General features: G+C 36.0%; 1 pseudogene; it reads left to right on the top strand.

Annotated features, from left to right (window-relative positions):
- Window positions 1-6,517: 6,517 nt before the first annotated feature.
- The window catches only part of LOC131323670 (uncharacterized), a 105,631-nt pseudogene continuing 94,363 nt past the window's right edge, over window positions 6,518-17,785 (top strand).

The raw sequence follows: 17,785 nt of genomic DNA on the forward strand, positions 1-17,785 counted from the left end.
TGGGAAAAGAAATCCATCTTTCTTGCTCCTACTGGGTTTCAAACCCGAGTCCCTTGAGTTTTTCGCGCAAGCTCCAACCAACTGCACTACACACACTTTTCAGTAAATATTTGAAATATTTAATATATAACACATATGTTTAACATGAAAATATATTTCGAATGTAATTTTGGACCTTTAAACATTAAAATTAGCAATTTTGATAAACATGAAAGTTGTAGGCAATTGAGTTATTGTTCAAACCCAATTTGAATTATTTCAATCGGAGATTTTAGTAAAGAGTTATGTCCGAAATACATTTAGTGACAAAGCGCAATTCATAAATTTCGTCACGAAAGGTACCCATTTGACAACGAAATATATTTTTTGTCGCTGAAAGCGTTAAAATGGTGACGAAATTATTTTTCGTCATCAAAGTTAAGCATTTGGTGACGAAAAAAATATTTCGTTACTAAATTGCTCACATTTGGCGACGAAATATATATTTTGTCACCAAATGATTATCTTTGGCGACAAAAAGTAATTTTGTCACCTTTTTTAAGCTTTCGGCGACGAAAAATGTATTTTATCGCCAAATGGGTACCTTTAGTGACGAAAATATTTTTTTCGTCGCTAAACAGGCATAATTGGTGACGAAATTATTTCGTCACGAAAGTTATCAAAATAGTGACGAATTTATTTTTTCGTTGCCAAATATACTCATTTAGTGACAAAATTAAATTTCGTCGCCACTTTTTCGTCACTAATTTTCATTTTTCTTGTAGTGAGACTTACCAAAAAAAAAAAAAAGAAGCGATCAAACCGATCTCGAAGGACACTATAAAGCCAGATTTGAGCAAATTATTTTCTTCTGTTGCATTAATTATCTTAATTACTGAGCAGAGTCGCGCTAATAAACAAATTACAACAATAAAATATGTGTTCAATGTATGCGTGCCTGTTTATCATTTACATCATCTGAAACTAATTTCTAATAGATCACGAGGTCAGCTGAAATATTTCTCCTAATATGGAAACTCTGCTAATTAAAGACTTTGTTTAAGGCCATCCACAGTGGTATAATCAAAAGCAAATTATTTTTAAAATTAACAATGTTGGTGTAAAAAATGGCTCACAATGGTATAATCAAACTTAGCAACATTCTTAGAAATAATCAAATTTTGGGCTTTGGATAACCAAAACTAGCAACCTTTTTCAATAATCAAAATTTGTGGATCAAACACCATATAAGTTAATTGGTTCCAAAATTGTTTACACGCATGTTTCAAATGGTATTTTCTTCTTCGCCTACTCTATATCTCATTCTCTTTACCCACAAGCTATTTCTCTTTCTTTCCCTCCAAAAGTGAAGCTCGTATCTTTCGATCATCTATAATTCAACTCATTGTCGCTAGATTAAGGTATTTCACTTTTTTTTTCCGTTTCTATTTTATTCTTTTTTCGTTCCTCTCCCTGTTGTTGAGTACATGAAGAATCTTGCATTCTTTTCCAAATTCAAGAGCACATCTGATTTTTTTTTTTTTAGTACATGATTTTTTTTCCAAATTCATAATATGAGAGATGAAAGTCACCAAATGTAATGGAGGGAAGTGATCAATAGTGGAAAACATAAGGATAGAGAGAGAGAGATTGTAGTGGACCCCTTATTTTGGTTATGGACTAGAAGTGACCATTGTGAACCTCAACATTGTTAAGCTTAGCAATCTCTTAAATGGATAATCAAAAGCTGATGTGTCAACTTTTGGTTATCCATTTTTGATTATACCACTGTGGATGGCCTAAGGTTAGTGATACTATGTGGGTGTTTACGAGAATTTTTTTTTGCAGATTTTAAGATTCTATTTTTGGAAAATCAGTTTGGAGTGATTACCAAAAATTATAAAGAACAGATTCTCGGATTCTGGGGATTTTAAAAAGCTAGCAATCCGATGTCGATAACTACTTATTTAAATCACACAATTTGAAGTTTTGATTGGTGATTTAATCTTTCAATTACTGATATCCACTTAGTTGATTTTTTGCAGGGAGAGTTAAAATATAATGTTCTAAGAGATATATGGACCATTATGATCATCAAAATAAGATTGGAAATATGATGGGTAATGTTTGACTACTTTTGAAGGCGGCTTAGCAAAATTGAACTCAACGGGAAACCCAATTAATACAACACTTTGCATAACCATTTGTCCAATATGCTGAGGTGACACTGTATCATTGGGCAATGTCAACTAGCAACTCATTCATTGCCCAATGATCCACGGCCATCTATGCATCTTGTGCATATTGTTGTACAAAGTATTGTGTTAACAGCATAACTTGTAAAGGGAAAGTCTATTAGTCTTGGCTACCAGATTAATCTCTCTGGAATCCAAACTTAATTAAACGGGAGTTATGCAATATAAAAGAATTCCGTGTTCGTTTTGGTCTCTAGACACAAACTTTCTCTCTCCGCAAGGTTTCAATAATTTTTTTCTCCAATTATTATTGTCATTTCTCAATCGATCTCTCTCCACTCATTACCTCAAAAAACTAAAAAAACATAACTTAAAAAACAGATTCCTTCAAACCCAAAATGAACATGGCCCAATCTTTGGGATAGTTACTCTAGCTACCTCGATCCCTTATTCTCAAATCGTACATAATACAAGGTTGCAAAAATTGACCTTCTAGTTCTCAAGTATAGGTGAGGAAAAATTTCTCAACTCAATATGCCTGTTGACATCAATTGACAAGTAAAACGTATCGACATATATGTAATTTATAATAGAGAAAGTAAACTTAATTAAGGGGTTGATTATTGGGTGGCTTGTGACATACAAGTTTAGAGCTTGCGTCTCCCAAAAGTCTCACGTTTGAAACTTTTCTGGTGCTATCGATCTTCTATGACCAAACGATACAGGGTTTTATCATGATTTTAAACCGATTCTCTTCTTCTTGACAATGAAATTAAATCACTAGGAATTAATTAAGATTCGCGTACCTTGAATTATAATAAAGATTATATACAATATATCATGACGCCATGATGTACAGTATGTGTATACTCTTAAGTCATTTTATAAGCAGTTAACCCATTGGAACTGTTTGTGATCAATATATGGTAATTAGTTGGTTACTCGGGACCACGCTTCAAGTTTTCACCTCAGTTGGTGTGCGGCATTGGCTTCCCCAGTGGACGGCGCGGTTCGAGCCCCATGGGGGGCGTGTTTGAGGTTCAAGTTATGGATAGCCTCTGGATTCCTTGTTGACTAACTTACTAACTCACTAACTCCTCTGATTCCGTTGATGTATATCACTTTGACAAAAAAAAAAAATAATGGAAAATGTAAAAATCATAAACACCCCCTCATCTTCAAAACCGGTCAAGGAGGCCCCTTCATTTATCAACCATTATCACTTGAACTCCTTCCCTCACAATTCCATCCATCATTCTTATGGGAAATAGTCACATGATTACATCCCAAATGTGCCCTCCATGCATTTTGGAGAAAGCGTTTTCTTTCTTCCATTCAATACTTCGTATTGCAAAGATTCTAATCTCTTGTACTCAAATGCTTGAAAGCAATTTTGAAACCAATGCAGAAAGGGAAATATTAGAATTAAAAGTAGTGATTTCATCGTGCAAGTAACTAAAGTTGCATAAATATGAAAATTCTTATGCACCTGAATAAAATTTCGTAAAACATTGAAGGGTCATCAAATTTTTTAAAGATGTTCTTTATCTAATAGCAAATTAAATACTCCCTCCATCCCATATTGTTTATCCTTTTAAGGATAGTACGTGCTAGTTTCTGACCCAACAATAAAATATTTCGTGCGTAATCTTTCAAGTTTTTATAGTAAACACTTATCACAGGCTACCAATCAAGTGTTGTGTACAGATATAATTAGCATACATATTATAAAGCTTCAGGTCCATAAATTATAATTACGTCATCTTCAATATTCTTAGCCCCAATTGTAAAAACATGTCAGAACGAGAAGCAATAATACGGAAAACCCATTTGTTCAACAACTAGAACAAGAAATCAACAGAACAGAACAGTCCAAGCAGGAACCAGGGACTCTGCGGAGCGGACGTAGGGCGCATCCGGACCGTTCAAAAGTGTTTTCAACGGTCCGAATTAAAAAATAAACTATTCCCTGTCCTGGAAGAATTTGTTTTCAATCCGGACCATTAATTGTGGAAATGGACAGTCTGGATGCGCTCGGTAGGGCGTTTGGCAAGGACCGCTTGACAACATCCCCGGGTCTTCCAATTCAGCTTGTAGAAAGGAAACTATGACAAAATTTCAATAGAGCCCCAAATGTACAGTGTGAAACAATTATACCATAACCAAAATAAAAGTCCCAAATGTTCAGTGTGAAGCAACTATACCATAACCCTTACCTGCAGTCAGAGACGGAATTGCATATGGAGTATAGGTGGCCAATGCCCCTGTGTAGCTTCGTTTTTTTTTTTTTTTTAATTTTTTATTTTGATATGTGTACTTTAAGTTCACACGAACAATTAAGAAGTATTTTTAGGAATTGGAAAGTTCAAATAACATTTTCAATAATGGAGTTTAATCATTTTGAGCATAATGTCGTTCGGTATCTGGAATTTGAACAATTGAAAAGTATTTCCGAACTATGTCAATAGTTGATTAAGACTAAAGATCAACAACTTACTTACTTGTCTGCAGAGTGGTGTTACTTATGCTTACCCTTCACAGTTCGGCCCCTCTATTTATGTAATTCTAGTTATGTCCCTGCTGCAATACTTTCAACATCAATAATAAATCACAAATAAATTAAGAAGTCCTAAATATACATGCCATCAGTGACAACAAAAGTTCTAAATCAAAAACCAGCAACCAAAATTGGATGCTTAACTATCTGTTTGCCTTTGAACTCACTCACCAAACCAAACCGAGCCTTCAACCCCCACTTTATTAATGTATTTCATACTTTGTCCTTCCAAGAGTTGAAACAACACGGATCTTCACTTAGGCGTCATCCAGTTGCATTTTGCAAAGAGTGGGCTTCGACCAGATTTGTTGGAGAAGATCGCGGCAACGCGGCAAGGAGGGAGAGAGAGAGAGAGAGAGAGAGAGAGAGAGAGAGAGAGAGAGAGAGAGAGGGGGGAAACACACTTGAAAGCCCTAATATAAACAAGGGCAATTAGATCATTGCACTACATTATCTGTTAACGGAGTCAGCCCCTCCTTTATTATTGATAGATCGAGGGGTCTATTTCATTAGCGCAATTTGATCGAGTAGTGCCAGGTGCCTAGAATATGAAATATTTGAACTCGACTCTTGGTCAATATATTAATAAATATTTGCTTGAGATTATGTGGACGATTAATTACATGGAACACATGTAATTCAAGTTTGATGAGTTCTACAATTGATTAGCACGGTAAGATTATTATGTACGTAACACGTGGAAGGAAACAGATATTGCTCAAATTAAACTAGACTTAAATGTAGTAATTTTTTGTGAGATTATTTGGATTAATAATAACAAGTAATACTTGACCAGTTCTGCAAATCGTTAAATGTTCAAGTCATCAACCGGTTAATTAATTAGGTCAACTTAGCTAATTATAAATAGATCAACTTGCTTTTTCTAGTTGTAATAATAATTTAAGACAATGATGTGATCAACTGGCATTGTTTTTGCTTTCTCGAAAAAAAAAAAAAAGGATCAACTTTCATTTTGCTGATGTAAAGATTTTCGATCAAAGGAGGAAAGAAAGATTTTCGATGATGATGAATTTTTCGAGTATTTGATTGTTTGAGATTATAATCCAACGGCTCCAATCTACATGCAATATAATACAGTGGTGAAATGGAAGAAATTTGCTAGAAAATTTATTTCGAGTCACTTGGGTGTTTGGCATGAGTACCGGTATAAATGGCGATTAGTATTGTCCACCACAGAAAATTGACCAATAATAACAACATTAAAAATGTCACAAGACGTTGAAAAATTCTCACTAAATGTTTTAGTGACACAAAATTTGGTTGTCAAAAGGTGTCACTAAAAATATGGCCCACTACTTGGCTATAGCGTCGCCCATGGTCGCCAGTGATCACTAAGCTTCCGGCTCCGCGCCTTAACGCAGAATGATGGTGAGCCCTCTATAGGTACTCGGCTTCCGTTTCCATGCCATCTTTCCTTAGAAACCCAGAATCCGGCCACTTGCTGTTTTGGTCTCTGAAAATGCCTCCCAAAGTCGGCCGGCTTTCCTCTAGCACTCCAGCAACCATCTGTATTTAATTTAATAGAACCTGCACAGGGTGGGTTTCCATTGAATTAGTCAACGGTTGCGTTCCTTGTACTAAAATATATAGCATTCTTTTTTTCTATATGGAGAGATCCATAGCTAGCATTCCACTTGTATTGAAATAGTATTCTTCGGTATTTACTATGTAGTGTATATATATCTCACGGGGGAGATAGACAGACACATGAATACATTTCTTCATTGTTGAAGTGCATTAACATCCAAGTTCTCTAACACTATGTGTCCATCCTTAAACATGTATCTCCACGTAGCACTCCTCTTGTTTTCTTCATGGCTCCTCCTCCTATTAGCACAACCCACAGTAGTGTTAGCAAAAAACATAACCGCCAACATCGCCAATGTAACCTACAACAGCTTCTTCGTCCCCAAGCAGCCCAGCTGCCAACCTAAATGCGGAAACCTAAGCGTCCCTTACCCGTTTGGCATAGGGGTTGACTGCTCCTTGGATTCGAACTTCACAATCAACTGCAGCAATTCAGAGCCCTTCTTGGGCGGCCTCGAGGTCCTATCCATCTCACCAACCCAAGTCCGGGTCCGAAACGTTGTCGCTTCTAAGTGCTACGACAAGACCGGGGCCGTGACCAGTGTCGCTGGGACATCTACCTGGTGGGCGTTGGCCTCGCCATACACGTATTCGGACACTGCAAATAAGTTCACGGTCGTCGGCTGCGATGACTCTGGCTACATCGCGTGGTCTAATCAAGCTGGGATCATCATTGGTGCATGTGGGTCCAGTTGCTCCAACAGCACACACATGATTGATGCAAATTGTACCGGTATTGGTTGCTGCCAAGCCGATATTCCAAAGGGGATGCAGGGGTACGAGGTTTTGCTTTCTAGCTTTTCCAATCATACCCAGGTTTGGACTTGTGTATTCTTTCTTCTTTTCTTTCCTTTTCTTTTTTTTTGAAAACCAACACATGAAAAATAATTACGGAAATCATTAAAAAAATTTACTTAATTACCACAAGTTACTGGGTACTCCAACCACCACGCAATTGTACTCCAGTTATAACTACAAACTTGTGTATGAATGCGGAGAGTGTAAATCTATATCTGTATTGAAACTATTATGCGAAAAACAGATATAACAGGATCTTGAATTCAACACATCTCAAGAACAATAAATAGCGTATCTTTATTGGCCATCGTGATTAGAGAGAACAAACCCCTTAATTAGAAACATCTTAATTCTTGGCTCACCTTCTTCTCTCTGTCTCTACTTTTCTAGAATACCCCAATACTTTAATTGATGGAAAAACCGTATGAATAAGGGGTGAGTATTCTACTTTTTATAGAGGAGAGAAGAGGGCCATAGAGATAATTATTAAAAGACACCTAGTCCATCAAGGTCTCTTTTATTATCATGAGTTTTCCTTAATCTATAATTCTAATTAGTTATTGTAATGAGCCATATCACTTCATTAGCTTATCTGATAGTGGAGTTCCACATGCACAAAATGTGAAGGCTAGTGGGCCACACTAATGGGAAAAAACTAACATTCTCCCACTTGGCTCATCAAGCCGATTGTGATGCAAAGTGTATTTCTTCAAAATATGCATTTTGTTTAAAATGACTCGAGTGGGCTCCACACTAAAAAACTTTGACACGTAATCACGGATTTAAAAATAGCCAATAGGTTCAAACCAATTAGAAACTTTAATACTGTGATTAATTTAGAACACCAATGTGAGTCATAGCGGTTGTATAGCACTATACCACATTCCCTTCTATGCACCACACCATTGATAACCTTCACTAATCAAGTCCATAATAAGAAAAATATCATTATTTAAGCTGTAATGCCTAAAGCCCCTGTAATTTGTCTTGTCAAGACATTTCCTGTTGAACATAATCCAAAATAAAATGTGCATGCATAATTGGAAACAGGAAAATCAGAAACAAATTTTTTTATTTGCGCTAAATAGTGTCAATAACAATAAGCACTCAACTACTAATATCAAGTATTGCTCAAAAGACCCATCCTAATAACATGTTCTTTGTATGTCTTTGGAGGCAATCCCTTTGTCAACGGATCAGCAATCATAAGAGTGGTGCTTATGTTTTCAATAGACACTTGTTGTTTCTGGTCTCGTTCTCTAACAACCAAGTACTTTACTTCCATGTGTTTCGAACCACTAGAGTACTTTCCATTCTTAGAGAAGAAAACTACAGCGGAATTATCACTATAAATCTTCATCGGTCTGGCAATTGAGTCGACAACACCAAGACCAGAAATAAAGTTCCGCAACCATAACGCATGACCTGTGGCCTCAAAGCACGCCACAAACTCAGCCTCCATTGTAGATGAAGCAATAATGGATTGTTTCACACTCTTCCATGACACTGCCCCACCAGCTAATAGAAAGACATAACCTGATGTAGACTTTCTGCTATCGTGACAGCCAGCAAAATCAGAGTCCGAGTATCCGATCACATCCAAATGATCCGATTTGCTATAAGTAAGCATATAGTCCTTAGTTCCTTGGAGATACCTCATAACCTTCTTCATTGTTTTCCAATGTTCCATTTCTGGATTACTTTGATATCTGCCTAACATTCCTACTGCAAAACTAATATCCGGTCTAGTGCAAGTTTGGGCATACATCAAACTCCCTAATGCTGATGCATATGGAATTTCATCCATTTGCTTTCTTTCTAAGTCATTCATTGGGCACTGGCTTTCATTAAATTTGTCACCCTTGACAATGGGCGCATCACTTACTGAGCAAAGCTGCATATTGAATCTCTCTAGAACTAGGTTAATATATCCTTTCTGAGACAGTCCTAACAATCCTCGAGATCGATCTCTAAAAATCTCTACGCATAAGCTGCCTCACCCATATCAACAATTTTAAAGTTCTTCGAGAAATATCCCTTAGTTTCATGTACTAAACCAAGGTCATTACTGACTAACAAAATATCATCCACATATAGCACCAGAATGATAAACTTACTCCCACTGACCTTCAGATATATACACTGATCAACAGCATTTTCTTTGAAACCGAAGAAGGTAATGGTATCATTAAACCTTAAGTACCATTGCCTGGAAGCTTGTTTAAGACCATATATGGATCTCTTTAATTTGCATGCCAAATGCTCTTTCCCTTTTATTGAGAATCCTTCAGGTTGCTCCATGTAAATATCCTCATCCAAACTACCATTCAGAAAAGCGGTTTTCACATCCATCTGATGCAGCTCCAAGTCATAATGAGCTACTAGGGCTAGGATGATTCTAAGTGAGTCCTTCTTTGACACAGGAGAGAAGGTCTCCTTATAGTCAACGCTTTCTTTCTGAGTGAAACCCTTGGCCACAAGTCTGGCTTTAAATCGTTCGATATCGCCTTTTGCATCGCGCTTAGTCTTAAAAGACCCACTTACAGCCGACTTTCTTACAATTAGTAGGCAATTCAACGAAATTCAAAACTTTATTCTGGTCCATTGATTTCAACTCATCATTCATAGCGTCAAACCATTTATTAGAATCATCACTATTCATGGCTTGTGAAAACGAAATCGGGTCTTTCTTAATTCCAATGTCGAAATCCGATTCTTGTAGATATACCACATAATCATCTGAAATGACAGACTTTCTTTTCCTCTGAGATCTTCTCAGAACTGCCGGTTGTGGTGGTTCTACAATACTTTCAATGGCAGTATTCTCATGAAGTGGAGAATCATTACCTACATGTTGTTCATTCTCCTCAACTGGTTGAGGAATAACAACTTCTCGACGAGGAAGAATTGTTGGGATATCAAATCTTTCTTCATCGAAATTAACCTTTCTTGATTTCTCACTCCCACTATTTTCGCCATTCTCTAGGAATTTTGCATTTCCGGTTTCAACTATTCTCGTACTATGGTTAGGACAGTAAAATTTGTACCCCTTAAACTTTTCTGGAAAACCAATAAAATATCCAGAAATTGTTCGAGAATCTAACTTTTTCTCTTGTGGATTATATATTCTAGCTTCCGCTGGACAACCCCAAATATGTAAATGTTTTAAACTGGGTTCCTACCAGTCCACAACTCAAAAGGAGTAGTTGGAACTACCTTACTAGGAACCCTATTTAAGATATACATAGCGGTATTTAATTCTTCACTCCACAAGGAAGCAGGTACATTTGAAGAACTCATCATATTTCTAACCATATCCATAAGTGTACGATTACGCCTCTCAGCAACACCATTCTGCTGTGGCGTACCAGGCATTGTGTATAGAGCACGAATGCCTCGCTTTTCTAATAGTTTGGCAAATGAGCCAGGATTTTGGCTTGACTCATCATATTTTTCATAAAACTCACCACCTCTATCTGACCTCACTATTTTGACATTTCTATCTAATTGTCTCTCGACCTCAGTAATGTACACCTCAAGGATGTCAACGGCTTGAGACTTTTCATGAATTAGATATACATAACCATAACGTGAGAAGTCATCTATAAAGGTGATAAAGTATTTTTGTCTAGTAAAACATGGAATAGGACTTTCGCAAATATCAGTATGGATTATCTCAAGAAGTGCATTGCTTCTAGTGACACCTTTCTTTATGTGTTTGGTTTGCTTTCCCTTAATGCAATCCACACAAATTTCAAAATCAGTGAAATTTAGATCTTCTAAAATCCCATTCTTCACCAATCTATTAATTCTATCCTTGGAGATATACCCCAATCGTCTATGCCACAGGGTAAATGATTTTTCATCAATTCGACCACGTTTTAAACCAACATCCGAATGCAGGGTCACTAATGATTGTGCAAACTCATGATTCAAAGCAATTTTATATAAACCATCATATAAATCACCAGAACCAACCATTATTGAATTAAACATCAATTTGAGTTTTCGACAACCAAATGAAACTGAATATCCAGAATAATCTAATCTAGATAAAGAAACCAAATTCCTAGAAATAGACGGAACATAAAAGGTGTCTTCAAGATCTATCTGATGACCCGTCTCTAAATCCAAGCGATAGGTACCAACAGCTAGCACTTCAGCCTTGAGACGGTTCCCCATAAAGACAAATCTCTCACTTTCCTCCGGTTTTCGGGTTGAATTTCTTAATCTCACTTCCTCATAAACACACAAGTTTATTAGCTCATTCAAACTCCACTCTTTCTTGTGGGCATTACAGTGAATTTTGAATGGGCTAAACTGTGCTGGAAGTGAATTAAGTATAGCTTGAATAAGGAAAGACTCATCCACTTGAATTCCCAAGGTTGCAAGCATTGCAGCTTTATCATACATGTTCAAAATATGCTCTTGAGCTCCACGACTACCATCATATTTCATGGTGCTTAAATCAGTCATAATTGTACCTACAAGTGACTTATCAGCAAAATTAAAGCCATCTTCCCCAGCCTTTAGGTATTCTAGTGCAGTGAAATAAGGAACTGTAACATGAAACAAAATAGGACAATACTTAATAAAAGCTTTGAGAATTTTAAACATTTATAATGATGAACTATTGACATCACCTAGGTCCTCCTTTGGGCGAAACCTAAGCATACCTACTGTTCACTCATTAATTAGGTGCAACATAATCACCTAAGTAGATCTAAATAATTTATAATGATGAACTATTGACATCACCTAGGTCCTCCTTTGGGCGAAACTTAAGTATACCTATTGTTCACTCATTAATTAGGTGCAACATAATCACCTAAGTAGGTCTAAATAATTTATACAGCTTATCAAGTTAGTCATGTTATCTTTGGATATCCAATCCTAACCCGCTAAGTTGCACAAATTACTCACCATATCCAGTGCATAATTATTTAAATGTGACTCTCCTTTGGGCCTAGTCCCATTCTTATAATTATGACTGCAATCAAGAATATCATTGACTTAAATATTACCCTTTTAACAAAACTTTGATGTAGTTTAATATTCATAAGTTTCACTAACCTAGGCCACTTTGGTGACTACCAAGTTAGTAATCCCTATGATTATCCAACTAACCAATGATATGCTCTATTCTTTTATTTGAGTTATACCGATGTCATTCTTTTATTCAATCACTATTACGAAAAATAAAATATACAACTAAGTAATTTTTTTTATGTGATTGATAATCCGTTCATGACATTCAATCTAACCATAACTCTCACATACACAGTAACACAGTAATAGAAAAGCTTTCTCAATTAAATGCTTCAAAATAATCATACATAATTGCAGAAAACATAATCTGACAAAAAATAAATTAATTTGCAAGCATGTAGTTATGATTGTTTTTTATTTCTTTTACTGACCATGACCATAACGAAAACAATATCCATACATACATTACCAAAAAACATGTATATGTTTTTCAGCCCATTAATTATGATTAGAAAAGCAATAATTCAATCAAAACGGAGAGAGTCAATCTATTTACCATAAACTGATTTGCCCAATTACCATATGCAAACAATATCAATATATAAAGATGGCGAACTGTTAGTTGCGTAAAGGAGTAAAAATTAATAGACTCCATCAAGTAAAATCCACTACGGCAATTAAGATCTTAAAATCACATAGGTTACATGTGAACTTTAGAAAAAACAATTAATTGCCGAGTCGAGGACTTCTTTACCGAAACATTAATTAGCAACCAACGAAGCAAATAGTAATCGATTATGCTACTACTATACTAACCCATTTTTCAATAATGGCATGAATACTTTCTGGATTCAACGACAATTAATAGAACACTTAATATTCGAAGGCCAATTTCAGAGATCATGGATCTCTTTACCGCAGTAGCAGACGGGCAATAAACAAAGCAAGAAAAAATGGTTACAATACTATATCCACTTTGTTAGCCCACAGCAGTAAACCAACGACGGCAAGTAAGGGTAGCATAAAATATTCGATCATTCACAATAACTATTTGCCCAGTTCACCGTAAGGGCTAATCGACATGCGAGATAATTTTAATGGACACACGACACGACAGTATGTTCGACATAATTTTATTCCAAGATGTATCGATTCAAAAAACCATGCTCTGATACCAACTGTAAATCTATATCTATATTGAAACTATTATGCGGAAAACAGATATAACAGGATCTTGAATTCAACACATCTCAAGAACAATAAATAGCGTACCTTTGTTGGCCATCGTGATTAGAGAGAACAAACCCCTTAATTAGAAACACCCTAATTCTTGGCTCACCTTCTTCTTTCTGTTTCTACTTTTCTAGAATACCACAGTACTTTAATTGATGGAAAAACCGTATGAATAAGGGGTGAGTTTTTAACTTTTTATAGAGGAGAGAAGAAGGCCATAGAGATAGTTATTAAAAGACACCTAGTCCATCAAGGTCTCTTTTATTATCATGAGTTTTCTTTAATCTATAATTCTGATTAGTTATCGTAATAAACCATATCACTTCATTGGCTTATCTGATAGTGGAGTCCCACATGCACAAAACGTGAAGGCTAGTGGGCCACACTAATGGGAAAAAACTAACAGAGAGTATCATGGCAGTGCCCCCATACCACAGGAGCACTGAATAAATACTAACCAAAACGTAGTTGTCATGTTAGATTTTCAAATTAGTTTTGGATTGAATTTAAAGCGATGAGATTATGAATGAAATTAGAGAGAACATGAAAGATTCACGCGATGATAAATGGGAGTATACGTGTTGTTGGATTAGAGAAAAGGTAGAAGGACTTTTATGTATAATTTTTTGAGTGAAAAACCTTATAAAAACATCTAAATTGCGGATTAATAGTAATTGAATACATTAAACAACATTAAGGGCATGTTCCCAAGTCCTAGTCCAGTCCAAAACATAACCCAAGGAATCGAATTTAATACCAAAAAGCCAAAAAATTCATTTTTTGGTGCACATACGTAGTTAGGCGAAGGATCCCATGCAATTTTTGGCAACGGAGGTTTTCTCTAGTCTCAGAAAGGATCCCATGCGCCGTGTAGTTTGTCACGTTTTGTGTTCTTTCTATGCCCACTTGCCATCATATATAGAAATTATAGATGGAGACTTGATTGAATACCAATTAATACGTAACAAATATTTCTTGATGATCTTGACAAGCTTTAACAAATTATCAACGATTTCAATTGTCCCCGGCCCAAAATCGAGTAAAATTGGACGTTCCATCTCTTGGAAGAGAAGTTGCACAGTTGTCTCCTTTTTCTGGTATTATTCTTAATTAAGATCATAACCACCTGAAAAGGCATTCTCTTTGATCTGTCTTTGAGGTTGTTCTTATGATTGTTATAGGTTTGGTCATATGACAAATGTGGTTATGCGTTTATGGGAGAGCAGGATAGCTTTTATTTCCGCAACCTATCAGATTTTTCGGACCCGACTTTCGTGAACCAAGTACCCATAGTACTTGATTATGCGATTGGAAACCAGAGTTGTGTACAAGCCCAAAAATCAAATGCATATTTGTGCCTGCCGAATAATACTACGTGTACTGATAATACGAATAGTGACTTTGGAGGATATCTTTGCAGTTGCGAAAATGGTTACAAGGGCAATCCTTATCTGAGTCCTGGATGCACAGGTTTGTTGTTGGCTACACTGTTTTTGTTTTTCCGGTCCAACTCATAATGGTGATGATGCTAGTGGTAAACTAATAAGTAAAGAAAGCAGAACCAGAGATTTTTTCAAGAAAGCAAGCTATCTCTCACGAATGTCGTGCTACTAGCTAGTAGTTTTGTATCTATATTAACGTTTGAGATTGGGTGATTATCAATATCTTGGGGTGAAACTAGCTAGCAACAACCAGCAAGGGGTAGTTTTGGGTTCTTGAGATGAGACGGGCACTATTTACATATAAGTTTTTGGCCTTTTTGTTGTATCCAACTTTTGGTTAGTTTTCCCTCTCTTATTCCTGGTTTTTATTTTTAATCATTGTATCTTTTTAATAATTAATAAAAAAATTCTTTAGCTGAAAAGAAAAAAAAAACCAACCGGCAAGGGGTGGACTAGCAAAAATATCTTCTCCCCCCTCCCCCCAGAATATATATATATACACACAGTTATTTTCAAAGGAGGAGGTCCTTATTTTAGTTAAAATAAGGACGTCCCTATTTCTCCCATTTTTTGATCAAATTTTGATGATCTGAGCCGCTCAATATGTTCAGAACGTGATTTTAAGGTTACTCATGAGAAATCGGCAAAAAAATGACTCGAAAGGGCTTGATTTGAGCAGTTTTTATTTGAACCGTTTGATAAAAACATAACAAAAACTGCTCGGATGAAGCCCTTCCCGATTTTTTTTTTTTGCTGATTTATCGTGGGTACCCTTAAAATCATGTTCTGAACACATTGAGCGGCTCGAATCATCAAAATTTGATCGGAAAAGGGAGGTCCTTATTTTATTAAAATGAGGTGGTCCTTAGGAGAAAGGGACTCTCTCTCTCTCTCTCTCTCTCTCTCTCTATATATATATATATATATATATATATATATATCGGGACGGTTCAAGGGACACCAAAAAAAATACCTAAAAAAACACCCCAAATCTCAATCTCATAGTTTCCGATCAAATTTTTATGATCCGAACCGTTCAATGTGTGCAGAATGTGATTTTAAGAGTGCCCGCGAGAAATTAGCAATATATATATATATATATATATATATATATATCTTCTACATGCAAAAATATCTTCCGTTTGGTAATGGTGTTTCGGTTTTGTTTCAGTTCGTGTTCATTTTGGGAGTTTGCTTTAGAGGTTCCTAATAGCGTTCATGTTCATTTTTTCTAGTTGGAGGTTAATTTCCGTGTTGGAGGTTGCGCTTGTTTTGTCTTAGTTTCTTCGGTTTCGAGGTGCGTGTCTTGGGAGGTTCGGCTTGAGAGGTCTTTGCTTTTGGTTGGCGTCTTGCTTTCCTGGTTTTTTCTTTGGGTCTCGGGTGGCGCTAGTCGTTGTGTCCTTGGTTCGTTTAATCTTTGTATTTTTTTTTCAAAATTAATAAATTTCTTTTGCTGACCAAAAATAAATAAATAAATAAATAACCACGTGACAATTAAAGTAGCCTAAAAAAATAAAATGATTAGTAAACTTTAACATCATTAGGCTAGAATCATTTCAATGTAGAAATGCAATGTATTAAAAAGCAAAACCTTATGATATAATAAATATATTTTCCGACAAAAAATATATATATCTATTAAGCTAGCCCCGAAGTCCTAATCTTGGCTCCACCACTGCGTATCAGTACGTAATTTGTGCTCTGTTGGCTTGTAAGCCTTGTATTATAACTCCACCTTTAATTATGTCACATAGTCACTAGCTAGTGAGATGCACGTTTTGAATGTGGGTGCTTGTGGTGTCTTAGTTGGTCGAGCATCCTTTGCCCCATTTGCTTGGCTTAGGTTCAATTTGCATGCTTGCCCCACTCATGTGGTCCCTTCCCCTTTCTCTTAACAACTAACTCATTAATCCGTTGATGTATATCACTGTGGAAAAAAAAAAAAAGAAGAGGATGGTCGTTTTAAAATCTCTCCTATAAGTTACTTTATTATAAAATCATAATGATTAGCGTACCAGTTTCTGAATGATTGATTGGCAGATATTGATGAATGCGAAGATCCCAACCTAAATGACTGTGATGGAAATGCAACTTGCACCAATACTCCAGGAAGTTTTAATTGTTCTTGTAATCGTCATTACTTTGGCGATGGAAGAAGTGACGGACGTGGCTGCAATCCTGATCAGGCCTCACAAATCTCAGTGATCAAGTTATCTCTAGGTACGCGTACGTACGTAATTGCCTAGCTAGTACATAAAAACGTGCTTCAGATCCAATTCTCTGTTGGTAAAGTCATGCACAATATGGTTGCTAGTTTAACATAGCAGTATCAATCTCATAAGTAATTTGGATAGAGCTTGTCACGCAATCTCGATCATTTCATAAGAATGAGTGGGTGTTTCGACAATCTTGGCCAATATCAGGTAAATATAGGCGTTGAAATTCCAACATCTTCACCTATCGCCCTACAATTAAGATATTACTGGACTTTTTGACTTATTGGTCACGATTGGGATCAATGGCTCGACTTGGTTAGGTTTAGTTTGGCAACGATTGTTATTTCTTGATCTTAACAAGTAGTGGGAATGGTGTTGTTTTCCTTTGATGAACTGGGTTCCACGATTAATCTGGAGAAACTACGCATTATTCCTATAAAAGTTTTTTTTTTTTGGGGCTAGATTTCATTAACCTCCCTTGAGTTTTTTAACAAATGCAAAGACCTCGGTTTCTAAATGAGACTAGTATTGTTCAATATGGCTAACAAATTCATAAAGTTATTATAATTAAGATTTTGGGGGGAAAGTTGTATTTGGAAAATGAATGAAGGTTCATTTGAAAAATGGAGATAGAAATAGAGAATTGTAGTTGAAGTATGAATGAATAGTGGCATTCCATCTCTATATACACTTTTTCAGTAAAAGACTCAAAACACACTTTTTTCAGTAAAATACAAAGTTTTGAGTCTCCAAAATACAATGACTGAA

Source organism: Rhododendron vialii, chromosome 4a (assembly GCF_030253575.1).
Source record: "Rhododendron vialii isolate Sample 1 chromosome 4a, ASM3025357v1".
NCBI lineage: Eukaryota > Viridiplantae > Streptophyta > Magnoliopsida > Ericales > Ericaceae > Rhododendron > Rhododendron vialii.